Here is a 15,331-nt window from a genome sequence, read left to right on the forward strand (position 1 = left end):
AGCTATTCAACACCACAGACAATACCGCTACCCTTCAAAAGAACTCGACTGTAAGGCATCCAGAAAGTATCCATGATATCAATCACTCCGAGACATTTTCTCTCCAATTGATTTATTTAGAAACAGATCTGGCATGTCAAACGCAATTTCCCAAAGTGAAATTTTTCACTTAGAATCAGAATCCACCTTCTCTCCTCCCACTTCTACACTTCATAAATCACAAGAACCAATTAACTGCCACTGGAATTTCTTATTATGCCATACAGAATAACCTTGAACTTTTCAACTCCTCCAACTCTCTTAAAAAAAAATGTGGCAGCTGAATTTCAAAGCTGACAGGTGTCCCCCCTTGAAAACTCCTCCTCCTAAAAGAAAACAGATACAGGGGTTAATGCATTGTCCTTAACCCCCTCTCCCCCCTCCACGAGGACCCTTTGGTTTGTGTGGGAAATCCTTATGGAATTGGTTTACCAATTGATCAGCATGAACATCCCAACTCTTTACCCAACTAGCATGTGAGAATGGGTATCCTTTCCATAAGACCAAATATTGCAATCGGCCACGATGTATCTAGAATCGAGATTTTTTTGAATCTCATAATGTGTTTCCCCCTGTACCATTAACAGTTTAGGGGGAGCGATTGGCGGTGGTCTTATCATTGATGTAGTAGCTGGTTTTAGTAAACTACAATGGAATACTGGATGAATTTTCCCCAATATTCGAGGAAGACTTAATTGGACAGTGACTGGATTGATTATCTTTGAAATTGGGAACGGACCCAAGAATTTTGGACCCAGCTTTTTACTGGGCAGTTTCAACCTAAGATACTTGGTCGACAAATATACTTTGTCCCCTACTTTAAAAGGTGGTTGAAGGGATCTATGCTTATCCACCTGTTTTTTATAATTTTTTGCAGCTTCGGTCAAAGCTTTTTTTGTATCTTCCCATCCTGTCTTTAATGAGTTCATCCATTCTGTTAGGGACATGGATGAGGAGGTTGTCTAGGTAACTCTGGCATTGGGACAAAATCCATTCCAGTATTGATTTGGAATGGACTCAATCCCGTGCTGCTATGTACTGCATTATTGTAAGCAACCTCTGCAAAAGGTTTTCAGCCCAATTTTCTTGTTGATAATTTACATAGCATCTAATGTATTGTTCAATCATGGCGTTAGCCCTCTCCACTGCTCCATTACAAGCAGGATGGAAAGCTGAGGATAATCCTTGAGAAGAACTAATGGATTTCAGAAATTCCCTCCAAAATTTTGTGGTAAATTGTACCCCTCTGTCTGATATTATTCTTTGAGGTACTCCATGTAGTCTATAGATATATTTCACAAACAGCTTTGCAAGTTTTTTTGCAGATGGAAGTCCTTTGCAGGTTATAAAATGGACCTGTTTAGAGAATAAGTCAATTATAGTCCAAATGATCGTATTCCCTTCACTTTTAGGTAATTCAACAATAAAGTCCATTGCGATCTCTTCCCAAGGTTGGGTTGGTTCAGCGACTTGTTGCAGGAGGCCAGGGGTTTTTCCAGTTCTGTGTTTCATTGTGGCACAAATTGAACAACTTTTTACATAGTCCTTGACATCAGGTTTCATTTTTGGCCACCAGAACTGTCTTCTCAGTAAATGTAGGGTTTTTAGGAATCCAAAGTGGCCTCCCAGACAGGAGTCGTGGCTACACTTTAGTACCAGTAGTCTTAGGGTTGTGGGTACATAAAGGTTAGTCCCTTTCTAAGCTAGTCCATCATTCATTGTCAACTCGGTTTGATGGTCCAGGAACCAAGGATCACTCAATAGGGCCATTTTCAATTCTGCAGTCAGCTTATCTTCCAGGTGTTCAGGGTTGCGGTTGGCTTGGGCTCAAGTGGTCACTTGGCCTGCTGATTGAGCATCTGAAATTAAGGCTTGTACTATTTCCTCTTGGTGGCTGTCAAACTGAGGTTTTCTGGACAGAGTGTCCACCAGTACGTTTTTCCCTCCAGGGATATATTTAATGTTGAAATTGAATTGCTTGAAATATTGGGCCCAGCGGATTTGTTTGGGCGATAATCACCTAGGTGTCTTTAGAGCATCAAGGTTCTTATGATCAGTCCATACCTCAAAGGCCTCTGGCGCCCCTTCTAGAAAATGCCTCCAAGTCAACAAAGCCCATCATAAGGCAAATGCTTCTTTCTCCCAGACCTCCCACCTTCGCTCTGTGTGTGTCAGCTTTTTGGACACATAAGCACAAGGCATCAGTCGGCGTTGAGAGTCCTTTTGCAGCAAAACAGCTGCCACCACTACATCACTTGCATCCGTTTGGACATTAAAAGGCTTGGTTGCGTCTGGGTGCTGGAGGATGGGCTCAGCTGCGAAGAGGCATTTTACAGCCTCGAAAGCTTTCTGACAGTCCATAGTCCAAGCCAGGGGTTGACTTGGCTTTGGTTTCGTGGGTGATGGGCCCGTTTTTAATAACTCTGTCAATGGAAGGGCACCTTCAGCAAAGGACGGAATGAATTGTCTATAGAAGTTGGCAAACCCCAAGGAACTTTGAAGTTGTTTTCGGGTTCTGGGGGCTTGCCAGTCCAGCACTGCTTTCACTTTCTAGGGTCCATTTCAACCCCCAGGTTGGATATTCGGTATCCTAAGTAGTCCAGCGACTCTTTGTGGAATTCGCACTTTGAGAGTTTCACATATAACATGGTGGCTAGAAGTTTTTCTAGAACCTGTCAGACCAATTGAACATGTTCTTCCATGGTTTTGCTGAAGGTAAGGATGTCACCCAGGTACACAAGGACCCCCCTGGTAAAGGTGCAGGTGTAGCACCTCATTGATGAGCTGCATAAACACTGCAGGAGCCACCTGAAGTACGAAAGGCATGACTTTGAATTGGAAGCTACCCAGAGGGCAATTAAAAGCAGTTTTCCACTCATCTCCCTCTTTGATGTGGACCCCGTAGTAAGCTTCCCTGAGATCTAGCTTGGTGAATACTCTGCCCTTCGACAGGTGGTTCAATAAGTCCTTCATAAGAGGGAGAGGATACATGTTTTTGACACATATGGCATCCACGCCTCTAAAGTTAACACACAATATCAACCTGTCATCTTTCTTCTCCTTGAACAATATGGGGGCAGCTAAACTTGATTTGGTAGGCTCAATAAAACCTTGTTCCAAATTGCTGCCGATGTATTTCCTTAATTCGGTCATTTCAGCAGGCGTCACAGAATGCATCTTTAATTTTGGTAATTTTGCCCCGGGCTCTAATTCTATGGCACAATCAGTGGCTCGATGGGGAGGTAAAACATTACACTCTTCTTCACTGAATGCTTCAGCCAAGACTTTGTATTGGTTGGGTGCCTGGGGGTTATTTGGGAGAAGGTGGGACGCCATGGATGCTGGCTCAGGCTCTGGGTTCAAGCTGACTGGTGGCTTTGTAGTGGGTGGAAGAGGCGGCAATGGGCCCGGTCCAATGAGGATTTTTCTGAATCCATCCTCCCATTTGATCATTGGGGTCCATTTGTCTAACCAAGCAAGTCCCAGTATGATTGATTCTGACGTCTTGGGGGTCACTATGAAGTGTATGAGTTTGCAATGGGGGCCTAATTCCGTCTTGATCAATTCTGTCATTTGAGTGGCTGCCTCCCCCCATTAAGGTTCCATCCACTTGCTCAAACCTGATTGGGCATTTTAAAGGGTTAGTCTTTATGCCCAATTGTTCAATGATGGGGAGTCCGATAAGACATCTAGAACACCCAGTATCAATGACAGTTTCTAACTCCCCGGCCTCCCCTGTGTTTGATACCACTAACTTGACCTTTACTGTAAAAGGTATGATGGGATCACTCACCATTGGGTCGTCTTTGCAGGTCAGGTTCTCGGGGATGTGGTGTCGATCCGGTGGTCCGTTGCTCCCATCTGCACAGAGGGGGCTTTCCCAGCTGTGTTTGGCGAACCCACCCCTACCCGGAGGTCTTTCTTGATTCTTCCAACCTCTAACAGTTGTATTAGGCTTCAACTGCGGAGCTTGAGGTACAGGAGCAGGGGCCAGTCTGCTGCCCTATGACCAGCTTGGCCACATCGGTAACATTTCAGCACCCTGGTGAGTTGGGTACGAGCAGTTTCGGCTGGTCCGGTCAACAGTCTCCTTGCCACAATTCTCTTAGTCAGGGCTGCTGGAAGGGGTTTCCTGTGTGGGTTGATGCTGCGATCTAAGCTGAGTAATGCAACATACCATGATTGTAAGGTCTCTGGGATTCCCCTAATTTCACAGGCCTTCTTTACTTCTGGATCAATGGCTTTTTTAAAATAGTGTAGTCATTCTTTCAGGTCAATCCATGAGGTGGCTTGCGACCCTTCTAAAGTCCCAAATGAATTCTGACAAGGGTCGCATGCCTTGCCTCATTTCCATTAACTTCTCTTCGTTCTCTGCTACCCTATCTGGATTTTTAAATCTCAGTTTTAATAATTGAATAAATCCATTTACATCGTATAATTTGGGGGCTTGTTCATTGTGTAGTTGGGCCACCCAGTCTGAAACATCCCCTTCATTCATCTCATTTGTTATGGCCGTAACCAAATCGTGCTCTGTGGCATATTGATCTCCAAACTGCTCTATATGGGATCAGATTCGAGTGAGAAAGTAATTGAAATGTTCATGGCGACCATCAAATATGGCCTTAAAGGGTATTTGGTCCAGCCTGGGTCGTGGTTGTGGAGGTGGCACAGGCCAGGCCTCTGCAGGTTGTACTGGAATTAAAGGAACTGGCCTGGTGGTGTACGTAGGCTGGGTAGGGCCCCTGTATCCTGGCTGGGTGGTGCCTCTCTGGAATAGGGGTCCCTGTGGCCTTGCTGCCAGTTGGGGCTGCATTTGTGGTTGCCAGGAGGAAGATGGGTGTGGACTGGTTCCCTGGTCAGGTGGAGGGGAAGTGGCTGCTGTCTGGGCAACCCCCCTTCAGACCAGGGCTGTGTTGGTGCTGGCTGCCATTGGCATTGAATCCACCCCTGGCCTGGATAAAATCCCCACCCTGGAGGGATACTTTCTGAAGGGGGCAAAATTCCTTCTGGAAAATGAGGGGATTGCCTGGGGGGGCTGCAACATACCTCTGTCAGTTGATGCTTCTTTCTGGCTTCCGCCAGCTGGCATCTGTATAGTCTCCTCATTCCTCATGATACTTGGGTAAGTGAATATGGGTGGTCTCAAGCTTCTACCCATCCAAACAGGCTTTGAGACCAAACCTGTCACCTTTAAATTCTGGATCTGTTGATGTAAATCTGCCCTTGATGGACTTCCAGGAATAATCTGGGGGTGGTCTTCTTGAGTGAATTCCGACCCCAATTGTCTCTCTTCCCACCAATCTGACAGAATAGCCATATGCCTGGGGCTAGAGAAAAATTTCTCTTCAGACAGCTGGGTTACATCTGGGTTATAACAACTTCTTCGGTATAGCTTCCAAATCTCTTTCTCCTACTGCTATCCTGAAAGCATCCATCATCTCCTCCAAATAAGGGCTGGCAGTTTCAAATAATGCTCCGGAGGGAGGGCCACACATCCCCCCTGCACATCTTCAACTTCGGCTGATTGTTGATCTCTCTCCATTTCTGGGAAAAGAACTCCAGGGTATCAGCCAACCCCTTCACAAAAAAAAATTGACTTTGGGAAATAAATGTAAGGCATCCAGAAAGTATCCATGATATCAATCACTCCGAGACATTTTTTCTCCAACTGATTTATTTAGAAACAGATCTGGCATGTCAAAGGCAATTTCCCAAAGTGAAATTTTTTGGGGGGTGTTACACAGAATCCACCTACTCTCCTCCCTTCTCTACTCTCACTTCCACACTTCATAAATCACAAGAACCAATTAACTGCCACTGGAATTTCTTAATACGCCATACAGAATAACCTTGAACTTTTCAACTCCTCCAACTCTCTTAAAAAAATGTGGCAGCTGAATTTCAAAGCTGACATCTACTATGTATCAGAATGGTCAAACAAATGGCAACTTCAAATCTCAACAAAAAAATGCTCTGTCTTACATATTGGCAAAAAAAAATCCGAAAATAAAATACAAGCTGAATAGTCAAGACCTTGTTGATGATCCAAACTCTGTCAAGGACCTTGGAGTACTCATCTCAAATGATCTAAGTGCTGGAGCCCACTATAACTACATTGCCCAAAAGGTGTTAAGAGTTGTTAACCTAATCCTACATAGCTTTTTCTTTGGTAATATCATACTACTAACTGGAGCATACAAAACATTTGCTAGACCAATACTTGAATACAGCTCATCAGTCTGGAACCCACATTACGTATCTGATATTAATACAGTTGAGAAAGTCCAGAAATATTGCACAAGAAGAGTTCTCCACTCCTCTACTCGTTGCAGAATACCTTACGCCACCAGACTTGAAATCCTAGACCTTGAACCTAGAACTACGCCACCTTCAGTCCGATCTAAGTATGGTACATAAAAATATATATTGCAATGTCCTACCTGTCAGTGAATACTTCAGCTTCAACCATAACAATACAAGAGCAAACAATAGATACAAACTCAAGGCTAATCGCACCAAACTTGATTGCAGGAGATACGACTTCAGCAACAGAGTGGTCAATGTCTGGAATGCTCTACCTGACTCAGTAGTTTCTTCCCCAAACCCCAAAAACTTTAACCTTAGACTGTCTACTATTGACCTCACCCCTTTCCTAAGAGGTCTGTAGGGGGAGTGCCTACCATCCCTGTTCTATTGTTTTTTTTTCCTTATATGTATCCATTTTATGTATTCGTAACTATGTTTAAACTTGTACCTGTTATCTTATAATTGCTTGACAAAACAAACAAACAAACATTTGCCGGTTCTCCGAACTACTCAAAATTTCTGCTACTGATTCTCCAGAACTGGTCAGAACCTGCTGAATACCACCTCTAGTTTTATTCCTTTTTTGTTATGTTTACATTTTTGTGATTTTTCCCATCGTATTGTCATAAACCACCCAGTATAGCCCCACAGTGAGATAGGCACCAAACAAATTTAACAAACTAAGAAACAAATGGGTAACTTTCTTATAATCGTGAAGATGAGAGAGAAGGAGAGAAACTGCAGCACTGCGGTTTGTCAAGAAGAATTAGGCAGGAGAAATGGGGAGCCCCCTTCCCTTCCCCTCTGGTTGGCTGATAGCCAGAGCAGCTTTGGGGTTGCTGTGGCTAAGGAAACAAGTGGAAATCTACTCAACTTGGCATCGCTAAATGGGACCAAGTAACCCAGACAAAGAAATGTGATTTTTGGAGCCCAAAATTTGCTGAGGTTAGGGAATTCCAATGCAGAGCTCGGATTTCCTCATTGCAGGACTGAACAATGTACGATGGGATAGGGAGCGGGTGGGGGAAAAGGGGGGAAGAAATTAAATAAACTGTTCCCAGCCTTCCCTTGCAAGCAAACAAGGCCCTCGCTTTCCGAATGAAGCCACTGCCTTACTGATAAGAAGAAAGAATTGTGGGTTGTTGTTTTTTTTACCTCCAGACAGTCACAATGTTGAAAAATAAGAAAGCATTATTGTAGGTGGAAGGCAAAGAAGGAAGCCCTTCGGATCTGACTTCCTGAGGAAGATTCCCTGCTCTGCTTGCTTTGTAGAAGTTGCAGTTTTTTTCCCCCAAAGGGAAGCTGACATTGTGCAAAGCTCCAGCCACCAGTTTAATCTGCATTTTTTTCAAAAAAAAAAAACAAAAAAAAGGGTTTCCTGGCCCAGGCAGCCTGCAAAGGCATTCTTAGAAAATAAAAGTGGCTTTGTTTGGTTCTAAGTGTCTCCACCTGTCCTGAGGAAAACATTGCATAAAGTGAGGTAGTGAGAGGTGAAAAAAGGAAAGCTACTTTGTTAATTAGCTTTGTGCTAAACTGATGTGGTTTAACTGGCCTCATCCAACAACATATGGTTGGTGAACAATCTATTTTCTCCGGCCATTAGACAATTTTGTAGGGTTTAATCACATCTCTCTTTTTTCTTCCCTATCATAAAAGGGTGAAACATAGGAAAATGTTAACATTCTTGGGATTTATTTATTTATTTAATTCATATGGCCTCCTGTCTCATATACCGGCGTACCTGTCAGATTGGTCTAGTAGTAGTTAAGGATCAGGCTAGAAAGCAGAAGGCCATGAGTTCAGGTCCTGCATTCGCCAGGAAAGCCAGTGGAGTGATTTTGGGGGCAATCATTTTCTCTCAGACTCAATCCAACCCACCTCACAGGGTTGTTGTTGGGCAAATAGGAGGAGGAAAGTGTGTTGGATATATTTGCCACTTTGAGTTATTTGTAGAAATAATAAAGACAAGATTCAAACAAAGGAATAAGTTTCTGGGCAACTGATAATCGAAACCAAATTGAAACACCCAATATTTAAAAACCACACCGATAACATAAAAATAGTTGATCAGAACATTCATAGCATTCCACATTCAGATCAGTGTAATGTTACATGGTCTCCCGTGTGCTGCCAAGGCCTCAGACTAGATGACAAAGTCAAGATTTTAAGGTCCTGTTCCAGTCTTTTAAATATTTTAAATCTCCTTTTCTGCACCTATTTCAGATAAAGTCCAATAGGAGCTTGAAATCCAATTCCATAACAGAATAACAGAGTTGGAAGGGGTCTTGAGGTCCTCTAATCCAACACCCTGCTCAAGCAGGAAACCAGGGGTGGTATATTCAGCAGGTTCTGACCAGTTCTGGAGAACCAGTAGCGGAAATTTTGAGTAGTTCAGAGAACCGGCAAATCCCACCTCTGACTGGCCCCACCCCCAATCTATTCTCTGCCTCCCGAGTCCCAGCTGATTGGCTGGGTCTTCTTTGGTTGCCCAGCACAAGAGAACGGAGCTGGAAAGCAGGTTAGTGGGATGGGGATGATACAGTATCCTTCCCCTGCCACGCCATGCCCACCAAGCCATGCCCACAGAACCAATAGTAACATGTTTTGAATCCCACCACTGCCGAGGAAACCCTATATCAATTTCAGACAATCAGTGGTCCAATCTCTTCTTTAAAAATCTCCAGTGCTGGACCAACCACAACTTCTGAAGGCACATCTTTAAACTTAAGAGAAAGGTATTGTGATTTGGGTTTTTTTGGTTATCAATCCTTTTGCTCACTTTTCGCCTCATGGCTTTAGCTCTGCCATGCTGCAAGAAAAATGTTGGTCACCTATTTCGAACAAGAGAACGTGTTGGTCTCTGACCCTTACAAAAGCCTTTTTCTTCTGTCTTCTATTAAAGATATTGTCCAGTTTCCCCTTCTTTGCAGCTGTTTCTACAGAGAAATTTGCTTGACTTGGTGCTTCCAAGCATGATCACACATAAGCATAACTCTGCCCTGGCCTTGGCCTGATTATTTTCATTATTTGATATATTTTTTGGGAACTTGGTTTATTTGGGCATAAATGCTATGCAAATGAACATTCACTAATAAAACAACAATAATGCAGAGTAGAATTTGCTTTATCAGCAGCTGTTGCACATGAGATCCATTCATCTTTTGCAAAATCAGTTTCCTGCTTCACACCTGCCCCAATCCTGCAGGAATCTCTTCCCTTTTGAACTGTACTTTTTAGAAAGGTTGGATGTCCTTAAACCTTTTCCCAGGACATGATATCCACCAATCAAGTTTGCTTGGTTCAGTGGGTAGCATCTGTTAGTAACTCACATTAAAAAAACAAGGCTGTCTTAACATTCCTGGAAGAATCAAAACTGCAGAAGCTTCATCGACGTCATACAACAAAAAGAAGCTTTTAAGAAATTGGATCCAGCCACTGCTCCGTCCAGGGATCTGAATTAAAGCATTCCTGAAATGAACTGCTAGAACAGGGTTTCTCAAACATGGCAACTTTAAGATGCCTGGACATCAACTCCCAGAATTCCCCAAAACTCCTCCAGAAGAGGTTTGTTCTCATCTGCTTCTGAAAGGCAGTGAAAGCTAGCTAATCTGATTGCTAACAAAAGGCTATTTCCCAGAATTCCTCAGAAATCCCCAGGCAGCAAAGAATTCTGGGAGTTGAAGTCCACACATCTTAAAAGTTGCCAAGTTTGAGAAACCTTGTATTAGATTCTGCTTGGACATATTCAGAGAAAAATTCATTCCCTCCTGAGGTAAATGATTCCATTGTCCACCTATTCTTGATGTTGGGCCATTTTTCCCCTAACATTCCTTCCTCTTAATTATTCTGCATTCTTCTTCTTTGGATGTAGAACAGCCTTGATCTTCCTCTAGATGATATGTTTTCGTGAACTTAGGAATTTTAGCATTCCTCTCTCAGGCTCCTTTTTGAAATCCAAATATCCTCAGAATCTTTTTCTTTCATAGTAAGTCGAAGAGCTAAGCAGGTGGAGATACCTCGGTGAGTGTGTATACAGCAACATCAATGGAGGGTGCCATGTTCAGCTCACGCCTACCATACTAGGAGTTTAAAGAGGGATTTTCCAACTGTGCCACTGGGCAAACTAAGCATTGGCAAGGTTTCTGGGGCTGGTGGTGGTGTGTGTGAAAGGGCCCCTTGCTTTTATTGACTATGTCTGCCAGCTGCAGGCATGCCCTCCTGGTTCCTGATTTTCCAATTTAACTTTTTTATTAGTTTATCCAAGTATAAAATACAAAGAAAAAAAATGATAAGTAAGAGAGGAAGGGAAAAAGAGGGGGTATAGTGTAACGGGAGGAAGAAACAGGAAAAAGGCAGCAACTTCTGACTCTCTTTGGCACAGTTGAAGATAGCAACATTACAACCACAACTTTTTGATTTTAAACAAACAGTATGAACAAGCCATTTCTATAACAGTAAGCCTGCCCAGTTTACAAAAACAGAACCAAAGTTTCATTCCCCCCACCCCACTGCAAACACAAACATCCGGAAGCAATTTCAAACTAGAGACAAAATTAAATATAATCTCTTATTTGGATAAAAGGATTATTTTAACCATCTCAGCTTCTCCTTGCTGTGGGGAATAATACAGTATATCATTCATTCTCGTATGTTCAAATCTAGTCCATAATATTTTACTAACTTTAGAATATTATTCAGCATTACTTAAAGAACCAGCAGACCTTCATATACATACTTATTTTATATGGTTCCTGATTTTCAAGGTCACTCACTTTTTGGCAATTAGAAAAGTGGGGTTCTGTGGTCATGGTGGCCAAAAGTCATCTTTTCCACTTCTCCAAGCGAAGCTTCACCCTGGAGATGCTGCTACACAGCAATTTCCAAGGTCATCTTTATTGTTGGGCTCTGGAGGGGGCAAGGCTGACCACAGAAGCTCTCCTACCTCAGAAGAGCTGTTCCCTAAATTATGGTAGCTGTTTAACACACACGTCCCACAGGTTTTGCTGCTAGATGCTTATCCCTAACAAAGGAGGCCTCTGTACTGGGGGAGAGGGCAAGCCTTGCTAGCCAGCACCCTCACATCAGAGCCATGGTGAGGCAGTGGTTAGAATGCAGTACTGCAGGGTACTTCTGCTGGCTGCCGTCTGCCTGCAATTTGGCAGTTCAAATCTCACCAGGCTCAAGAGTAACTCAGTCTTCCATCCTTCCGAGGTGGGTAAAATGAGGACCCAGATTGTTGGGGGCAATATGTTGACTCTGTAAACCTCTTAGAGAGGGATGTAAAGCACTGTGAAGCAGTATATAAGAATAGAATAGAATTATTTATTGGCCAAATGTGATTGGACACACAAGGAATTTGCCTTGGTGCAAATGCTCTCAGTGTACATAAAAGAAAAGATACATTCGTCAAGAGTCAAGAATCATAAGGTACAACACTTAATAATAGTCATAGGGTACAATAAGCAGTCAAATAGTACTAGGAAACAGTCAATATAAATCGTAAGGATACAAGCGACAAAGTTACAGTCACAAGTGGGAGGGGATGGGCGATAAGGAGTGATGAGAAGATTAATAGTAATAGTAGTGCAGACTTTGTAAATAGTTGGACAGTGTTGAGGGAATTATTTGTTTAGCAGAGTGATGGCGTTCGGGGAAAAACTGTCCCTGTGTCTAGTTGTTCTGGTGTGCAATGCTCTATAGCGTTGTTTTGAGGGAAGGAGTTGAAACAGTTTATGTCCAGGATGTGAGGGGTCTGTAAATATTTTCACAGCCCACTTTTGACTCATGCAATATACAGATCCTTGATTGAAGGCAGGTTGGTAGTAATTGTTTTTTTTCTGCAATCCTAATTACTCTCTGGAGTCTGTGTCTGTCTTGTTGGGTTGTAGAACCAAACCAGACAGTTACAGATGTACAGATGATAGACTCAATAATTCCTCTGTAGAACTGTATCAGCAGCTCCTTGGGTAGTTTGAGTTTTCTGAGTTGGTGCAGAAAGAACGCTCTTTATTTGTGCTTTTTTGAGGACATTTTTGATGTTGACATTTTAGGTCTTGTGATATGATAGAACCTAGAAATTTGCAGGTCTCTACTGTTGATGCAGTCTAAGTCTAAGTGCTATTGCTATTAAGGCCGACCTTGAAAGTAGCTTCTTAGCCAGTATTCCAGCACTGAAACTGCTTGCAGCTGCACCCTGGGTGTCCCAGATGAAAATCATCTTTCTTAGTGGAAAATAAGCTGAAGAAGCATCTCCTCATCTTCAACTGAATTAGGTTGGGGGCGGGGGGAGGAGATGCAGAACTCTGTTGGTGCTGTTTCTAAAGTCAGAAGGACCTTCCTCCCTCTTGCCATGGGCAGGCTGAGAAGTGGGTCTTCTGCTGCTAGCAATCAGCACCCGCTAACAAACAAAGCAGGTTTAAATAAACACGGAATTAAATTAAATAGCTATTAAGAATATGATCATTTCCCACAGGGTGAATTATTTTCCAACACTTGAAAAGTGACTACAGGCAGTTCTTGACTTACAACCATTTGTTTAGCAAACCGAAGTTACAGTGGCCCTGAAAAAAGTGACATAATTGGTTCTCACACTTACAACTGTCCCTGTGGTCATGTGATCAAAACTAAGGCGCTTGGCAACTGACATGTACTTAAGACAGTTGAAGCATCCCACGGTAGTATTATAACTTAATGCCAAAGATTGCTAAAAGTATCCATTTCAAACAAAAAGTAATGGTAAGGGAAAAGGTTTCCCTTGTCCAGTCATATCTTATTCTAGGGGTGGTACTCATCTCAATTGCTTAGCTGAGGAAGCCAGCGTTGTCTGAAAACATTTCTGTGGTCATGTAGCCAGCATGGCTATACACTAAGGCGCACAGAATGCCGTTACCTTCCCGCTGATGTGGTACCTATTTATCTACTTACATTTGCATGCCTTGGAATTGTTAGTGGGCAGGAGTTGGGATAAAGCATGGGAGCTCATCCTTAGGGCCTGAACACAAGTCGTCAGCTTTCTAACTGACAAGCTCAGCATCTTTAACCACTGCTTAGCTGAGGAAGCATCACACCCCCTATTATTTCAAACAAACCCCCATTAAAGAGTTCACAGAATTTCTGCCCCGCTTTAAAAAAAAAACACCCCTCAGATTTTAATGGCCTTTCTACAACTCATGAAAGTGCTGGATATACCAATCTTGAGGGGAGGGGCAGATGCTGTTCTATAGAAGGAGGATAGTAGTTATAAAGGCCCCCCCTGAGCCCCCCCCCACTGATTGGATCCCCTGGTGAAGCGGCCTGGAGAAGACCTCTTCTTCCAACAGCCAATATTGTATGGTCAAGTGATGGTTTCTTGAGAAGAGGATGCATTATCTCCTTCAAGGCAAAAGGGAACCCCCTTGCTCAAGGATGCTCTCTCCATTGCCTTGACTCCATTGCCTGACACCTGTCTGGAGGTTTTCAGCAGTCATGCTGGCTGGGGAATTCTAGGAGTTGAAGTCCACACACCTTAAAGCTGCTGAGGTTGAAAAACACAAGACTTAGAGACCCTCTTGCTGAATTTTGGATTACATGGTCCTCTTCCAACGTTTTAGATTATACTGTTGTCCATTTCTCAACTTCTGTAACCTTGTTCTATGGAACCTGAAAGCTCACAAAAAAATTTTTTTGTTTCTTTGTCCAACACACATATAGGCCAACTATGTTTTTTTGGAGGAAAGAAAAGAACAATGGGCAGCGATCTCTCCCTGCGGGGCCTTTCAGAACACAAACAGGCTTAAGTACAAATTGTTATGAATGTAATCGTGATGGGGTGAGGGTGGGTGAAGAGGGGACATTCCAGGGCTACAGTACTGTGGACTCTTGCCAGTTCTCCCAAAGGAATGAGGTCAAATGATAGAACATTTTAAAACCAGATTACCTTTGCAAGTCTTCCTTTTTTTGCTTCCAGAGAGCTAAAACTTTATCTAGCTTAATGCAATGGAGCTTAAGAGCAGTTAGGGAAGACCAGGCCTAGAATGACTAAGGTAATAATAATAATAAAAAAAACACTGTCCAAAAATCACCACTTCTTACCTGGGATTAAGGGCCTCCCTTTCAGAAATGTCCACAAATTCCATTACAGTATTAAAATCCATATTCAATAGTCTAGGACTGCACCTTGGAAGGAAGCTGGAATCAAAAGGAAAACTTGGGATGGTTCTAGGTTGTGGTTCACAGAAACATATTTGGGATAAGATCTTGATTCTTCTGTGGCCCTGATCTCAGCAGAAGAATTAACCATTGTCTAGGGCAGGGAATCAATCCCAGCTTCTGTTCTGGTGAGTAAAGCTATCTCCTAGTTGAGCTGAATTCCTGACGCTTTGATAGATGCATTCCCAGGAGAGGGGTGTGCATGTCTACTGCAATAACTCAGAAGAGGCTTGTTTATTTATTTATTTGACTTTTATCCCACCTTTATTGCTTTATAAGTAACTAAAGGCTGCAAACATGACTAATATTCCTTCATTCTCCTATTTCCTACACAACAACAACCTTGTGAGGTGAACTGGGCTGAGAGAGAATGACTGGCTAAAAGTCACCTAGTCAGCTTTCAGGCCTAAGGCAGGACTAGAATTCACGGTTTCCTGGTGATTGGCCAAAGTCATCCAGCCAGTTTTTCATGCCTAAAGAGGAACTAGAATTCAGTCTCCTAGCTTCTAGGTAAACAACCTTTACCATTACACCAAGGATATCTAAACTTGGTAACTTCTAAGACTCTAAAGAGTGCAGAGAAGAACAACGAAGATGGTTAGGAGACTGGAGGCTAAAACATATAAAGAAACGGTTGCTGGAATTGGGTATGTCTAGTTTAATGAAAAGAAGGACTGGGGTGACATGATAAGTCTTCCAATATCTCAGGGGCTGCCACAAAGAAGAGGCAGTCAAGCTATTCTCCAAAGCACCTGAGGGCAGGACAAGAAGCAATGGGTGGAAACGAATCAAGGAGAGA

The sequence above is a fragment of the Pseudonaja textilis genome, chromosome 1 (genome assembly GCF_049901715.1).
Source record: "Pseudonaja textilis isolate UNSWEBS1 chromosome 1, rPseTex1.2, whole genome shotgun sequence".
Taxonomy (NCBI): domain Eukaryota; kingdom Metazoa; phylum Chordata; class Lepidosauria; order Squamata; family Elapidae; genus Pseudonaja; species Pseudonaja textilis.